This window comes from Colossoma macropomum, unplaced genomic scaffold, assembly GCF_904425465.1.
Source record: "Colossoma macropomum unplaced genomic scaffold, Colossoma_macropomum, whole genome shotgun sequence".
Lineage (NCBI taxonomy): Eukaryota > Metazoa > Chordata > Actinopteri > Characiformes > Serrasalmidae > Colossoma > Colossoma macropomum.
The window spans coordinates 12,944,791-12,961,031 of NW_023494786.1; the positions used below are offsets into that span (position 1 = coordinate 12,944,791).

At 39.5% G+C, this 16,241-nt stretch overlaps 1 pseudogene; it reads left to right on the forward strand.

Moving 5' to 3' along the window:
- The window catches only part of LOC118825951, a 43,232-nt pseudogene extending 27,064 nt beyond the window's left edge, over positions 1-16,168 (forward strand).
- The last annotated feature ends 73 nt before the right edge of the window (positions 16,169-16,241 follow it).

The following is a 16,241-nucleotide window of genomic DNA, read 5'->3' on the forward strand; positions in this document are numbered from 1 at the left end:
ACTGCTTCTGAAAGCAACATCAGCACAAGAACTTTGTGTCAGGAGATTCATGAAATTGGTCTCGAAGGCCAAGTAACTGGACAGAAACCAAAAAGATAACAATGCCAAGTGCCAAGCATCGCCTGGAGTGGTGTAAAGCATGATGCGATTGGACTCTGGAGCACTGGAAACATGTTGTCTGGAGTGATGTATCATGCTTCACTACCTGCAGTCAGAAAATTTGGGACTGACTGAAACATTCATTGTGAGCCAACCTTCTCACCCAACATCAGTGCCTGACCTCACTAATACTCTTTTCACTGAATGGGCACAAATTCCCACAGACACACTCCAAAATCTTGTGGAAATCCTTCCTAGTAGATTGGATGCAGTTATGTTAATGCCCATGGTTTTGGTAAGGATGTCAAATAGGTCACATAGGTGTAATGGTTAGGTGTTCACATACTTTCGGCAATACAGTGTATCTGAAGACTACACAATACATTTCTGAGCAAACTGGTTTTTATTTTGAGTAACATTCCAATGTATTGTAGGGTGGTGTAAATGATGATGTGACCATAACAGCTTACATAACTGCGACATTGCTTGAACTGGGCCATACATCTAAGGTAAGGACACTGGCCAACCTGTGCAAATTGTAAAGCCTTATATCGACATGTACCTTAATATATTAGGGCAGTCTTAGCAAAAATTATCCAGTCCTAACTACTGGAACTATCAGCATGTTCAGTGTTGTGTTCTTTACTATCTCTTGATCTTTGTGTTAATGTGCTTCACAGATCCATAATTTGGATAATTACATGATATAACCTGTTTCAAACATTAGTGATTCAAGCCACTGTAGATTTCTTGGCCATGCTCCATGTGACAAACCAGACTAAACCAGAGAGTGCAAAGGTTTTAATAAAAGCTTAAATATAACACAGAACAAGTTGAATAGCAATAAAGCAGAGTAAAAAAACAGCGAGGCCTAAAGATAAGCTAAGCTAATAGCAACAATGTAAAATTGATACAGGAAGTAAGGCTAGGTAAAAGCTTCTTGCTAGACTGACTTCTGAAGTAACAGCATATGATGGCATAGGTAAAAAATAAAACAAGTAATAGTACAAGAGCTGTGACACTGCACCTCCTCTCAGAAAGTAAATTATATATCACTTATTATATAATGAAATCTATGATTATATAATGAAATCTGTTTCAAACGTTAATGATTTAAGCCACTGTCATAGTCTCCACGGCCATGCTGTCCTCTGTCCAATCTTGTCATCATAGTTGTGCCCTCTTGCCCTCTCCCACACTAGTATGTATGTCATAACTTTTTACAGGTGGGTGATATGGTAAAAATATAACATCACAGTAGTCAATAGTGTTCTCATGACCCCTGGCAGACTTCAGTAGCAGACCACTTGGTCCATCCCTGGGGCCTGAAGGGTACCCCAATGATGGGCAGGGAAATGACAGATGGGGCAGAGGTTTCCTAGGAGACACAGCATATTTAACAGAGGTTTTGACTTCGGCCTCCATGGAAGGCCAGAGAAACCTCTTTCTCTTTTTTTTAGTATTTCAGTGCTCTGAAGGTGCTTATATACTTAGGTAGCATGCCATGTGCTACCCCAGGCTGAGGAAGGACGCTGGAGGTAGGAGAAACATCTGCAGCAGCAGCCACATTATTTATTTTCACTCACAAAACACAAACAAAACTGAAACTGGCTATCGCTCTATGGCTACTACACTAGACTTTTTGGTCATTTTCTCACTCTTGCTTCTCAGCTCACCAGAAGCAGGTGTGGAGACAGGATGCATTGCAAATTCATTTTGTTTGAATCCAGATTTGTGATAGAAATCAATGACAAGTGGATCCAATAAAACAGAATCCATCCCCTGGGCCCACGGCACAAATTTGGTGTTGGCAGTGTGAGCACCTTTGAAAAGAGCAGAGAGGCAACAGCAGCAGCAACAGTTGGCTCTCATAAAAGGCAGTGTGAGCTCCTGAGCTGAGAGGGTCAGAGCTCATTGCTCCACCTCCCTGTCACCGCTCCTGCTTCCAGGCATGGCCACCTGGATCAAATGTGAGGTGTAGGCCTCTCTGTGGAACAGGAGGCAGTGCCTAGGAAGGAGGGCTTGGGACTTGCGTGCCATCCACCACTCACTCACCATTCAGGTCCTCATTGACATCTTCAGAAGCAAACGGGGCCTCAGTGGCGTCTTTGCAATCAGGCGAAGCCACTTTTGTGTGCAGGGTGGGGAGTGGAAGGTAGGCAAACTCCAAGCCCTCTCGGAGCAGGGACAGTAGGGAGGAGAAGAAGCACTCTGGGCTTTCTTAGAGCGGGGATGGGAGGGGAAAGAAGGGAAACTCCGAGCCGGGAGGGGAGGGGGAAGGGAGGCTCTGGTCCTCCTCAGAGCAGGGACTGGAGGGCTCTGCCAGCAGGCTCCTGGCCATCTGACTGATCACCACCTGTTGCTCCTTAAATTGTTTCCATCACTTTTCAGCATCATGAAAAGCAGCTTGCAGTTCCTGCCAGCCAGCCAGGTGGCCTCTTCTTCTGCCATGGAGACTCCCTTGGTGTGTCTGTGCCCAGTTCCTGGGTTTCAGCAAATCTGTAGCACACTGTATGGTACGCCAGCCTAAGGAAGACTGCTGGAAGCAGGAGAAACATCATCAGCAGCCATATTCTTCACTCACAGAACACAAACAAAAACTGCTCTTTTCAAAGGCGCTCACAGTCAATGGCAGATCACCATCAGCCGGCTCTAATTAAGGCTGAGAGGGACAGAGCTCATTGCTCCACCTCCCCATCATCACCCCTGCTCCCCAGCTCAGATGCCTGGATTGAACTGCTGCAGAAGAGGAGGTGGGACTCTCTCCTCGCTGTCCCCACAGGGTTTTGTCCTTGCTCAGTGTTCGGGCCCTCTCTTCCTGCTGGCTATCACAGCCATCATCGGGGCCTGGGGTATGGGCACACGGCACAACTTGGTCCCAGTTTCTGTCCTAATAGATCTGTTTTATTGGACCCTTTTGCTCATTGACTCCTGTCACAAATCTGGATTCAAATGAAATGAATTTGCACATGCATCCTGTCTCCACACCAGCTTCTGTAGAATGCTTTGTCACCCAGTGCCCTAACCAGCTCTCAGTCAACCTTGGTAGCTGATGATGCAGTTATCCTCAGGGCTGAGGACTCTGCTCTGCTCATGGTCCAATTTTCCTCAGTGCACTCAGCCACCAAGGATGCCCTTTCTTCTTACAATCGTGAGAATGCTGCAGATGCCGCAGTTTTGGATCCTGCATTCATAGCGAGGATGCAGGAGCTGCTGTTCCAGTTTTAGCAGCTAAAGGTGCCACCTCCTTAGTCTCCCCACCCGCTGTAATTCCTCATGGCTCATAGCCAAAGACACCATTATTCCTGTTTCCGTTGTGGCCAAGAACAGTGCTGCAGCTTTACCTGGGACAACGATGCGGCATGGTTTGCATTTACTCAGAAAAGTCCCTCTGCAGGCCTCCAAGTATCCTGCTCTGCCAGCTTCCATTCTCCTCTCACTGTTTTTCCATGCTAGCTCTCTGTTCTAGTACCTGGTCTCCAGGCCCTGCCACCATTTTATGCCAGGCCAGCATAATCCCAGTCCCTGTGACTGCCTTTTTCTTGACCATTGTCTCTAGTCTTTACTCTAGTCCTGTCTCTGTCTCTGTCTCTGTTTCAGGCCCCTCCTCTATCCTAGCTCCCCCTGCAAATCTGGCTCCACATAGATTTTGTTTTCACGGCTTGAGAGAGTGCACTGGTGGGGGTTCTTACTTGTGTCATTGCCCTAGCTGTGTCTTGTCAGTATTCTATTTCCCTTTGCTTGTGTGGCATTCATCTGATGTGTTGTTGTGTTTGTATAGGCTAGTTCACAAGTTTCAGTTTTGCTCTAGTTGTCATGCATCTTTGTGTTTCTTATGTTCCCATGAATTTTGTTTGTCTTAATGGATCCTGAAGCAATTTCTTTCCACTTGCTTATTGACACCAGTTACAAACTTGGATTTAAATAAAATGAACTGGCAAATGTATCCTGTCTCCTTACATGCTGCTGCACTTTTATAGCCACAAATTTGTAGACAACGGGGCATCTCCATTTTAATGTCAGTAGGGCTGTACACACATTTATATATGGTGTCCAAAAATGTATTGACACTGATCTCCCGTACCCTACAACCCATCAGTCTATATATGAGTTGCACTGATTGGGAAACCCAAAGAAAACTCAGAGTCACACAGACACCAGTATGTTTGGCAGGCAGAGCTTTTAATTAAACACAACAGGGAATACATTACAAAACATAAATTAGATCATGGAGTTCTTCAGTTTTTAATGGCTGTGTTTCAAATAGCATGTACTGTATGTGTACTGTATACTGCATACTGCTCCAGAATATACTATTTTACAGCATGTTACTCTGTGTCAGTAGTATACTATTGTAACAATCACCTTAACTACTTATGATTAACAGTTGATTTGGACACACAAAAAAGAAAACCTTATAGACCCTTTTTACCACCTCACCAACTTACATTATACAATTGAGAACAACTCTGACATTTCAGAAAACATCTCTGACAACACAATTCCAGACTTACACAATGCAAACAATACCAACACCCCACCAAATCTCTACAATGTTCAACACCCTTTTCCAGTTTCTCCAAAATCCAAAAAAGTCCAAAATGCAAAAATTCAAAACAAAAATGATTCATCAAAAAAAAGTCCTTAGCAATGCATTGCAAAAAAACAGAAAAAAATAAATCAGCTGGCTCTCACCAGCAACAGCAGGTCTAACTCTAATCTTCTTCAAGATCTTTGAGGAATACTTTACTTTTCTTGAATCCTCTTGAACTTGCTTTTTCCATAGGGCTGGCAGTTCATGAGATGGTCTTATTTGAAAAAGCTGGTTGCTTTTGTGCCTTGAGCCATCATCGATATGTCTCCCAAACACACCACACTTCCACCTTTCTTATAATAGCATCTTGTCTTTCTTCTTCCTCCTCTCTCCCCCAGAAAACCAGGATATGCTTTTCCTGCAGTTCCTTCCTAGGAGCTCCGACCCTATAAATTACTATTAGTAACACAGAAGAATCACTAAAAAGGTTGATTGCAACATACTAAAAAGACATGAATTCATCAACAGTAGTTTTTTTGCAGTTGAAGGCACTGTTATAAATGCATGCCACTCCTCTTCCTTGTCTGCCCTGTCTTACTGTATGCATAAATCTGTAGTTTTCAGGAGCAGCTTCAAGTCGAGTTGCTGTGCCATTATCACTGAGCCATGTTTGACAGTCTGACAGAAACATAGAATCTAGCTTAAGCTCTGTAATGAGATCTCGTGTTTTGTTATTTAGTGAACTTTTGTTTGAGTAGAATGAGGTTTAATTTTCTGCTTACTACACTATGTGTTTGGGGGGGACTAGTCTTTTTAAGGGGTACGTGAATTAAATTAGTGGGGTTTTGACTGCACATGCTTTCCTTAGATTTATTAAATACATGGGGTTTAATGACTTTAATGATGTTATTGGAGCAAATTCTCCCTACACAGCTAACAGACGTTTTAGTATTAAGACACCAGAGAGAGAGTGGAATGGTAGAAATGGAGGAGGCACTGTCTATATCATGAAAATCACTTACCTATCTGCTGTTTTTACTACTTACCTGTATGTTGTTTACTACTGTTAAGTCCAGTTGGGCCTGGTGCAGTGCCTTCTCTATATTCTCAGACAGAATGAAAGACCCATGGCAGCTCGGGTGCAGTCCATCCCCGCGGTAAAATGCCAGTCACTCCCAGAAGGCACTCCAGTTGCTCACGTAGCCGACATTGTTGTTCTTACACCAGCGTTGGAGCCAGCAGTGCAGCGCGTAGAGCCTGTGTGACTTGTAAAAGACAGTACATATCATGACAAAGGGCAGGACTGTGTTTTCTACTCATCTCCAAAGCCACAAATAAATTTTAAAAAAAGTCAGCTTTGCATCGGTTTGGTTTCCAGATACCTCTGTTTTTCTTCATTAGCAAGTCATTTATTTTTTTATTACATTCGTAATTGGTAATATGAGATAGTCTGACTGAATAATAAGCAGTGAATTCACATAAGTCTGAACAGCCGATGCTGATTGTGAACACCCAAACAATTACATTTTCTTCTACACTTTTTTTTTTTTTGTTTTGTTGTAGGATCTTGTTGTGAATAAAGGATTGTCATGTTTAAAGTCTTCTATTGGCAACCTAACAAACACCTATGCCACTGTACTGCTGGCCTACACTTTCAGTCTGGCTGGAGAGAAAGACACTTGTGCGCAGCTGCTGAAGAAGTTGGATAGTATTGCCATTTCAGCAGGTATGAAACTTTTAAGCTCAAATGTTAAGCCATGTTGTGCTGTATTATTGTCTGTAGGTTCATCTCTTAGTATTTCTACATTAGCTAAAGTTTCTTCTTTTCTACAGATGGTCACCTTCACTGGTCTCGATCTGCATCAGATGACGTTGACTCCTTGTCAGTGGAGATCAGCTCCTATGTTCTGCTAGCTGTTCTCACTAAAACTAAAGTCACCGCTGCTGATTTAGGCTATGCTAACATGATTGTTAGCTGGCTGGTGTAAAAGGTTTTGCCATTTTTAATATTATTATTGCTAGAACCTTATGTGAGGGTGTGAGGTAACCCGGATTTATTTGAAGTCTACAGACCAGGGCAAGAGAGAGAAACGCTCGCACCAAGGATGCTTCAGAAAAGGGAATTTATTGGCTAAATATCAAACTACTTTTGGACTACATTCAATGATAAACAATAGAAAATAAAACCAGAAAACAAAACAAAACAATGTGATAGTAATGAAAGACAAAATAGCTCGAGTAAGTTAGAGTGATTCACGGCTAAATGGTATGAGGCAGTGTGGTTTGGGAAGTCGCTTAGGAGAGCCTCTAGAGAATTAACCTAAGCCTGGACGGGAATAACTATATGGCTGGATGTACCTATTAAAAGTTCTCTTATTAAATAAATTGGCGTCAGGGCCCTGACTGCAAATTGATGGAACCAGCTTATGTTGGAGTCGGGGGCTGACTTCAGGCGGGGTTGTCTCAGGACAGACTCGACTGAAGGCTGGAGCTCACGCGGTGGTTCCTCTCCTCGCTGGCCGTGGATGCTGCATCTCCGTGCGGGCACGCGCCTTTCTGTCAGTGATTGGGCGGAGGCGTCTCGTGGCCGTCTGACGGTGGAGCTTGGGCAGCCTTTCGATGGTCGATCTGTTCACAGATCAGTGCGTGGCTCTGGGTGCAATGCTGGGTCTCCGTGGCGTCAGAACTGCTCCCACTCCGCTGGCGAGGTTCAGGTTGCAATCAGGGTTCTGAGGCTGGTGATACTAATTTAACTAACTACCTCTCTTTAACAGAATCGAAAGTTATGGATATATTCTCCCTGGCCAGACAAGAAATATCCACCTTCCTTCTCTGAGGGTGGTTTAAACTTAAGGTGTGTAGACGAACAGACAAGTTACAAAACAAACAAAGGTTTCAGATCTGAAAATTTAGCGTCTTAATACTTCTGACCTGTCTTTCTGACCAAGGCCGGCACAAACTTAGAAACTTAGCTATCCTTCCTTTGCGACCGCAGGAATCTGAACTCAAATTTTCGGTGCACTCTGGTTTTGCTTGGCTGGAGGCCCTACCCTTTGGAGGTGGAGCCAGAGTGCTGATAGGTTCTCCTCACCTAAGGTTACTAGCTACTCATTGTTTCCAACTCTGATTGGTTGTGCATAATTTTAGGAATGCCTTCCCCAGAATCACTGCCTCCTTTGTTTCAGCTAGTTTAAACAAAGAAAAAGAAACATTTCTATATCATCAAATTGGTTTAACTTTCAAAATCAAGGAATGAACAACTAGGATATTCAGGCATGTTTCTAAGAGAGAGTTTAACCCTTGTTACCTGATACACAACACATGTCAAAGAACACAGGTACTATTTGCCTATAATATCTGAACATGACCCAATGCATGAAAAATAAAATCGACAATAAAAGGAAAGGAACAAAGGAAGAAAAGAAAAGAAAACCACATTCAGGATACATATTGGTCAATGGTCTAAAGTCATAGCAATTAAATGGTTGGGTCTGACTGTTATCAAAGTTATACTGTTTTAACTTCTACAAAGTTATATGTATTTCTAGCGCTTAATAGTAGAAAAAGATACAGGTAATATTTAGGTACTACCCAACAACAAGATTAATACAACAAGTAGTATTGCTTTCAGATTATATAAATGTTGATAATCAAGCAGACAAAGCAAGAAGTTTCTTGGGTTCCTTATAAGCACAAGTCCTTACGGTGGTGATGTGGTAATTTGCGGTTACACCCCTTGGGGTGCTGTGGGTCCATACTTGAGATCCCTAGGGAATTTAGAAAGTTGGAATTTTGCCGCCCAATGTCGTACGAGTTCAGTTTTTGGTATTTCTAGTTTAGTTAAAAAGAGTTCTAATGAATGGTTGCAGTTTGGAGTGGACATATACCTTAGAAATGTACTTTCTGTTACTTAAAGATAAAGTTGTCCACAGGACTTTGGAGGGCCATGTGGTCAATATCCCAGGGAGGCGTTGTCCTGTTGCCCTCTAGGTCAGGGGAGAGGGGTGCTGGTTCTTGATTCAGCTGTAAATCTGACTGAGTCTGGGGTTGGGGGGTGTTAAGCCGACAGATTTACACCTCAATTCCAGACTTGCTGGAGCCAAAAGGCCCTTAACTTTGGGTTGTTGATATGTTAGAAACACTAGCAAGTTTCAGCCAGTGTTCGCTACACTGGTGAGGCAGCAGAATCCCTATGGAGGCTTCTCCTCCACCCAGGTACTCAGACTATATTCTTAATCTCAAACAAACAGAAATTAATGTTGTCATTCCTAAATCTATGCCACAGAGAAGACAGACTGTTTTGAGAGAACAGAGGTCCTTCTCAGTATTAGAATTCAGGTGAGTGTGTGGCGAGTTAAAATAGTGGGACTTTATTTAACATAGAGTAATACTTCAGTTGTACGTTTTGTTGCCCACTAGCTTATAAATAGAAAAATTCATTGGTGGTGAACTCATAACTCTGGAGCCATTTGAGATTTTGTGTGTAAAAAAAATAGGAAAAATGATGGTTAATCCATGATCTAGAGTATTGAAAGATGTAAAGCTTAGCTGTTCTTTAAGATAGGAAATCTACCAATAGTCCTTACTATGGTGATCTGCAATCGATTGGCTGTGCCTCGATCCAGACAGTAGGGGGCGACCACGGGTTTTTCCTCATTCAAGATAAAGCCATGTATGAGGAAACTGCACTTCTGTTTCATCCGTGGTCTTTTACTCCCTCTATTTAGGTAGGAATCCAAGAAAATACAGTTCAATATTGTTGAAATTGTTATAGTAAAAACATCTTAAGCTAAAAATAGTTATATGTTGTTTGTAAAAATAAGCCAATGCAGTAATGGTGTTAATCGTTCTAGGAATGCCTAGTAAGGATATTAAGCTAACTCAAATGGAAAAAAAAACAGAGCTAATGGTGTTAAACAACCGCTCAGAAATTACCGTCAACTATGAATGATGTATGTTTTTGGTATATTCGTTTATTCTAATGGGTTGTAAGTTCTCTAGTAGTTTAAATGTGCATATGATGGAAATCGTTAGTTAAGGAGGTCAGCGCCGCCATTTCACGATATTACTATATGCATGGAATGTGCGTGCCAGAGTAGATAACGATAATGGCGGATAGATATAGTCCATGAAACTAATTTCTTTCAGGAGCTGTTTATTTACTTGATGTAGTTAGAAATTCTTAAGCATATTTTTTTGTGTATTTTATTAATGTTATCAGAGTTATACAATATGTGGGATGTAACTGAATGGCTTTATTCTGCACGTTATAAGGCTTTTTTTGTTTTAAAAGGAAGTGTGGATTGTGCAACGTAGAGATTGAACAGTTAAGTAATTGTCTCAAGCTAATTGTAATGGTATAGAGAAGAAATTACTTAGACTGTATTTAAAACTCTTTACCTTATTGTCAATGGACTGAACCGAGAAGCATGTAAACACGCCTTGTTTTATGTTATATATCATTACTCATTCAAGATAAAGCCATCTATGAGGAAACTGCACTTCTGTTTCATCCGTGGTCTTTTACTCCCTCTATTTAGGGTGGTAACAAGTGTATATCCAGACACTGAAGTTTGTGAACATTCCTCAATGTTTTTGTGTTTGGATCAGGACACAGTGGTGGCCCACCAGGCTCTGGCTCTGTACTCCACCAAAGTGTTCAGCTCTGATGGCTCCAGCACAGTCAGAAGACAAAGAGAGTCACCACTTTGGTGTGATATTCACCACTAAGAGAGTCACCACTTTGATGTGATATTCAGTCTGTGAGCAGGAGTGTTTGTCTAGGAAACCAACAATAGTAACTGAAACTGGTGATTATGGGGTTAGCAAGTGAAAATGTAGCTTAGAAAGTATAACCTTTCATTAAAATGCAGTCCTGTTTAAACTCTATGCAAGGTAATGCATATCTGCAAGTCCTAGGATTAGTTGCAAAAAATTTGTTTGAGAATAGCCAGTACTTTAATGCCGGTCTTCAGAAATGCTAACCTTTATGCAGGCCTCCATGTAAATGCTTGTTGTACACATGGCGGGTGTTTATTTGCTGTTTCACTGGTTTGATCTCTCTTATCCTCACCTGCAGATGGTACTTTTCTACAATACCCCAACCGAGTGCATTAAATAGTTTGTTAAAGCTACCTTCAATATGGGAAAAAGCACTGTACATTTGATGTCAGTGTAAATTCTGTGATTAATGACCAGTCTTCTTTAATTTCTTCTTCAGATATAATGGAGCTCTAAACAGCACTAACATGGTGATAGTGGATATAAAAATCTTATCAGGATTCACAGCAGATCCCAGTGATGTAAGTAGTGGTGTTTATTGTAAACACACACAGACCTCAACCTCACGTTAACCTCAGTGACAATAATAAATGTTTTTGCTCTTTCATTTTTTAAAAAATGAACACGTAGCTTTGGCAAAAAATTTAAAAAGTTTCCAAAATCAGGACTATTTCATTTATCCTCACACTGCAGTTCAGACCAACCAGTTCTTTGTAACTATTTATTTAATTTTCAGAGAAGTAATTATTTTGTTTCCTCAGCTAAAATACAGCCTACTTGTGGAGCGAGTCGATTCCAAAGATGACCATGTACTCATGTATATAAAAGAGGTGAGAGAAAATCACAGCTTACTATCTTCAGCTTACAGTACTATGTACAGTACTGTGAAGATGTCAGACATATTCAGTCATATAGATAATCAGTCCTTCATTTGACTAAAACATGTGCTGCTGTACTGTAAAAAGTAAAACTTAAATATTTAATAAAAAAATTGATTTAAAATGTTAATTTTGTTTATCTAAACTAAAATGTAGGTGAAAAATTTTAAATATGTATTTAAATAAAAACAATTATATTGCTTGCCACCACATGAAGTACTTTTTATTTTAGGTTAAGCTAATAAACCTTTTGAACAGTGCATGAAATCGCTAGAGTGCACAATGAAGTCAGGAATAAAATCTGTGTTGTTATGTCAATATTGTTCAAACCAAGATGACCATCAGTATAGTGGTCATTTGTATTTATTGCATTTATTCTATAGAATTTTAACTGGCAAAATATTTTGCACAGTACTGATAGTAAGATGTGTGACAAAAACCAACACCACAAACAAAAACCATAGCCACTACATGTCACCAGAACAACTTCAGTGTGCGAGTCACTGGAAATTCTATTCTTCCAAAATATAGTTAATAGCTCTTGCTAATACCAGCCTGACTCTGAATAAAATAACCAACTGTTTTTTTACAGTTCACTCCTGGTAACCAGACATGTCATGGAATATAACCAGTTCTGTATCTGTGTTTGTAGAGCTACCTAATTTATTTCATTTTTAAAAAGGGTTTTTCCCCATTTTCAGTAGAGACAAACAGTGTAATCAACTGTACAAACTCGGATACTCAGATAATCCTCCTGTGGTTACTGGTTGACAGAGAATATTCTGCCTAGCTCCCTCTCTGTACCATCTCATCTCTTACCAAAGGTAAGCATTGTGCTTCATATTTTATGGTCTCTGGTAAGACAGTTATTAGTTTGTCATTTGTGATTTTCTAAATTGTTAATGTTAACAGATTAATGTTCTTCTATATTATTTCTGCAGAACCTAAATAATTGACTAATAAATAACTGCTAAATAAGTTTTAATATGATATTTGTATTATATAATATAAATTATATACTTAAGTAGAATGTGTCTCCTGTGGTTGTGGTCAGTAGTGGTTTGTGTAGTCGAGAATGAGTTGTGGCAGAGCACATCTGCTAACTTCATTAGTAACAGCACATTGCAAAGCAACGCTATTGTTATCTGATTCTTCTTCTTTTTCTTCTACTTCATCTTCTTTTTCTTCTTCTTCTTTTTCTGCCAGATTGTCCGCTAACTAGTCCTGCAGTTTTCGAGATATTGACACTGTGTAACAATCGACCAGTAAGCAGTCGCTCGCGGTTATAAAATACAAAAGAAGCTTTACTTGTGGGATCAGGAATGAGTAACGTTGTCAGAAAACAGGCATAGGTCAGTTCCAAAATACACAGTAGATGAAGAAGGGCTACCATAACCAACAAGGGGAAAACAGAGCAAAGTCCAGAAAACAGGCGATGAGTCAAAACCATATATCCAATAAACCAGGTACACAAGGGCAAATCCAAAAACAGAGTCAGAGAAAAACAGTAAACTGAAGGTCATACACACGATATATCAACAGGAAGAACGCTCAGTAGTTTCACAGTGGAAATCAATACCTCGCAATGAACCTAGCTCTAGCCCGGGCTAATATACTAGCTATCTAGTCATGACACAAACACACAGGTGAACAGCATTAGTATTCAGGTGATCTCGAGCGGTGATAGGAGGATGGGGATCTTTGTGGAATCACATGATCTGACTGAGGATTCTGGGAAGTGGAGTCCGAGTCATTACTGGCAAGTGAGGGAAATAGCTCTGTATCTTGATTCCCCAGTGTATTCTGGGAAATGTAGTCTGTTGGCTGACTAGCTGAATGCGTGACACACTGATTCAACCCTGGAATGTTTGGGGTGCTTGTATACAACTTTTTGATCTGACGTATGGTTTTTGTACAATTTTTGTTAAATTGTGATTTTTTCCTACAGAAATGAATGGGGTGGAAAATTGTACACCCATCTACTGTACTTCTGTTAGACCAAAATATGTTTCACATATACTATGCAGGGCAGACCCCTAAGCATGCTCCCATTTCTTGCTCCCATAGAGTCCCAGTGATTTTCTCCCACACTCCAGCCCAATTATTTCCTTTACGCAGCAGCCACAAAACTGCATGTACTCACTCAGGGTGGCTCCCCAAGTTCTAATCCACAGCCATACTGACCCGCACTACTCTATGTGTCATTTTTTTTCCCTCTCATACACTCCCATTCATTTCCAACACTCATAACAGAACATAAGCAGCAGCTTTAGGTTTAATAAAGCACTAACATGTGCTTATAATTCTGAAACAACATGGTAAAGCAGACATCATACAAGAAGACCATAACTACTTAGCTCAGATTAGTTAGCAAGTCAGACAACTGTATCTATACATTTATGCTGAGTCTGTTGTGCCAGTTTCCTCTAAACAGAAACGTCAATGCTATCATAATAATTGTACAGTTAAATGTAAGTTTATTTAATTCAACAGAACACTAAAATATTTACTATATTTAATATATTTTAAATGTCAAAACCTATGTATTTATATTACTACCACAACAACAACCAAACAATAATAATAATAATAGTAATCAGTAGTAGAAGTAGTGGATTGTGGTGAGAGAAGACTTGCTGATAAGCATGGACTAAGATTTTTTACCTACATTTTTTCTACCATGCCTTTTTGCAGAAGACCACCTGACACTTGGCCCATAAACAATTTGACTTTAGGACCCTGTATTTTATATTTTATTTCAAATAAAGTGTAAGTGATCTGTCCATGATGGCTTGAGCAGATCAGAATATTTTCATTTAATAATAAAAATGGATGTATGTTGTGTGGTTTATATTTAGTTGACCTTAGGTTGTGGTTTCAAATAGATTTTAGAGAAGAAGGGACATGGAATAATCTGCCATCATAGTTATAATGCTGAAAAGGACTAATATTATAATATTGTAATATTTCACAATATTTTCAGTCTATGTATTATTTAATGTTTATTATTACAAAATATGTTAAGTATAATATTCATCTATGTATAATGTATAATGAATGATTAGGAATCTTAGTGGTTTCAGTGGTTTTTCTCTTCTTTCTTTTTATTTTTTAAATTCTGAAAAATCTTGTCTCAGTCTCAATATTGTCTTGCTCTCACCACTCCTGTTGTTTTTTTTTATAGTAGTATAAATATAAAGAGAATCTGACATCTAAAATAATAAACATTTCTATTGAATTAAATAAACTTACATTTAACCATTGCAGTTGCACAGGACTCTTATTATGATAGCTTTGGTGTTTCTGTTGAGCGTCTGTGAGGTTTTTGCAAGTGCTGGTAAAGGAGAGCAGTTAATCCTGCATTCTCAGTAGATTAGTTTGATAATTCTCTTCATATTTTAATTGTGACTGTATCTCCTGAAGGGCCTGGGTTTGATTCCGCAGCCAGGCGACCAGGGTCCTTTCTGTGTGGAGTCTGCATATTCTCCCCGTGTCTGTGTTTCCTCCTACAGTCCAAAGACATGCATTCAGGCCAATTGGACATGCTAAACTGCCCCTAGATGTGAGTGAATGTGTATGTCTGTCTGTCTTCTTTAGGGGTTTTTATTTATAATGTATTTCACTTTATAATACTGTTCCAGATCATCATTAATTCCTAGCTCATTAATAGTGAGTTACCATGTGTTTCACTTTATAATACTGTTCCAGATCATCATTCACTCCTAGTTTATTAGTAATGAGTTACCATGTGTTTCACTTTATAATACTGTTCCTGCTCATCATTAACTCCTAGTTCATTAGCAATGAGTTACTGTGTGATTCACTTTATAATACTGTTCCTGATTATCATTAACTCCTAGTTCATTAATAGTGAGTTACCATGTGTTTCATTGTATAATACAGTTCCAGATCATCATTAACTCCTTTCATTAGTAAAGAAGTTACTAAGTAATTCTCTATGAGACTCAGTAGTTATTGTTCAGTTAATAGTGAACTATTCTAATCAAAAGTTCACTATTATCTACTGAGTACTTAACTAGTTGTCCTTGGTAGTTAACAGTAGTTACTTAAGTGTTAATGCAGCACTACTCATTCTTTCCTTCTTAGTTCCTGAGTAGTTACTTATTAACTACAAAACACTATTGTAAAGTGTTACCAACATACTTTACTTTTAATGTTTTAATGTCACTGGAGCCAGACATTTTTACAAGTGTCTCTGGGCAATTTCTCTCCCCATTCATCATGAAATTTACACACAAAATAAAGGATAGTAGGTATTTTCAAATTATGTCAAAAACTGAATAACGAAAATGGACGTGAGATTTTGCTCTGACAACAGCAATATATTCAGTCTTTCCTTTAATGTGTCATCTGTTTGTATATATGAGGCATGAACATGATCACTGTTGAGAATGGTAAATTAAAAAAGTTCTTGTTTAAACATTGTGCGAAACAAAAAGAGTCTGATTTCTACAGCAAACTGAACATGTACCATGGAACATTTTTAAAGTACAATGTCGTGTGTTTCAACAGGTGCCAAAGGATATTCCTATAAATTATCAGCTACATCTTAAACAGGTGCTTCCAGTCAAGAACCTCAAACCAGCTGTGATCAAAGTTTATGATTACTACCAAACAAGTAAGATTTTCCTGGGCTTTATGACTCACTATTCAGGTAATTGCATTGCTTTTATTTACTGAAATTTAATACCTCTTTCATTCAGGTGACCAGTCTGAGACAGAGTACTCCTCCCCCTGTGTGTGAGCACTCAGACCTGCAGCCTCACAGTATGAGACACAGTAAACACTGACACTGTCTATATATCTTTTTTTTCTGTTCTCAAGAGAAACAGAATAACACTATTTTTTATCAATAAATATGGATGTCAAGCAACTCATGTGCTGCTTTGTTGTTGTAACCAGTGAAATAAAAGGACAAAATTAACATT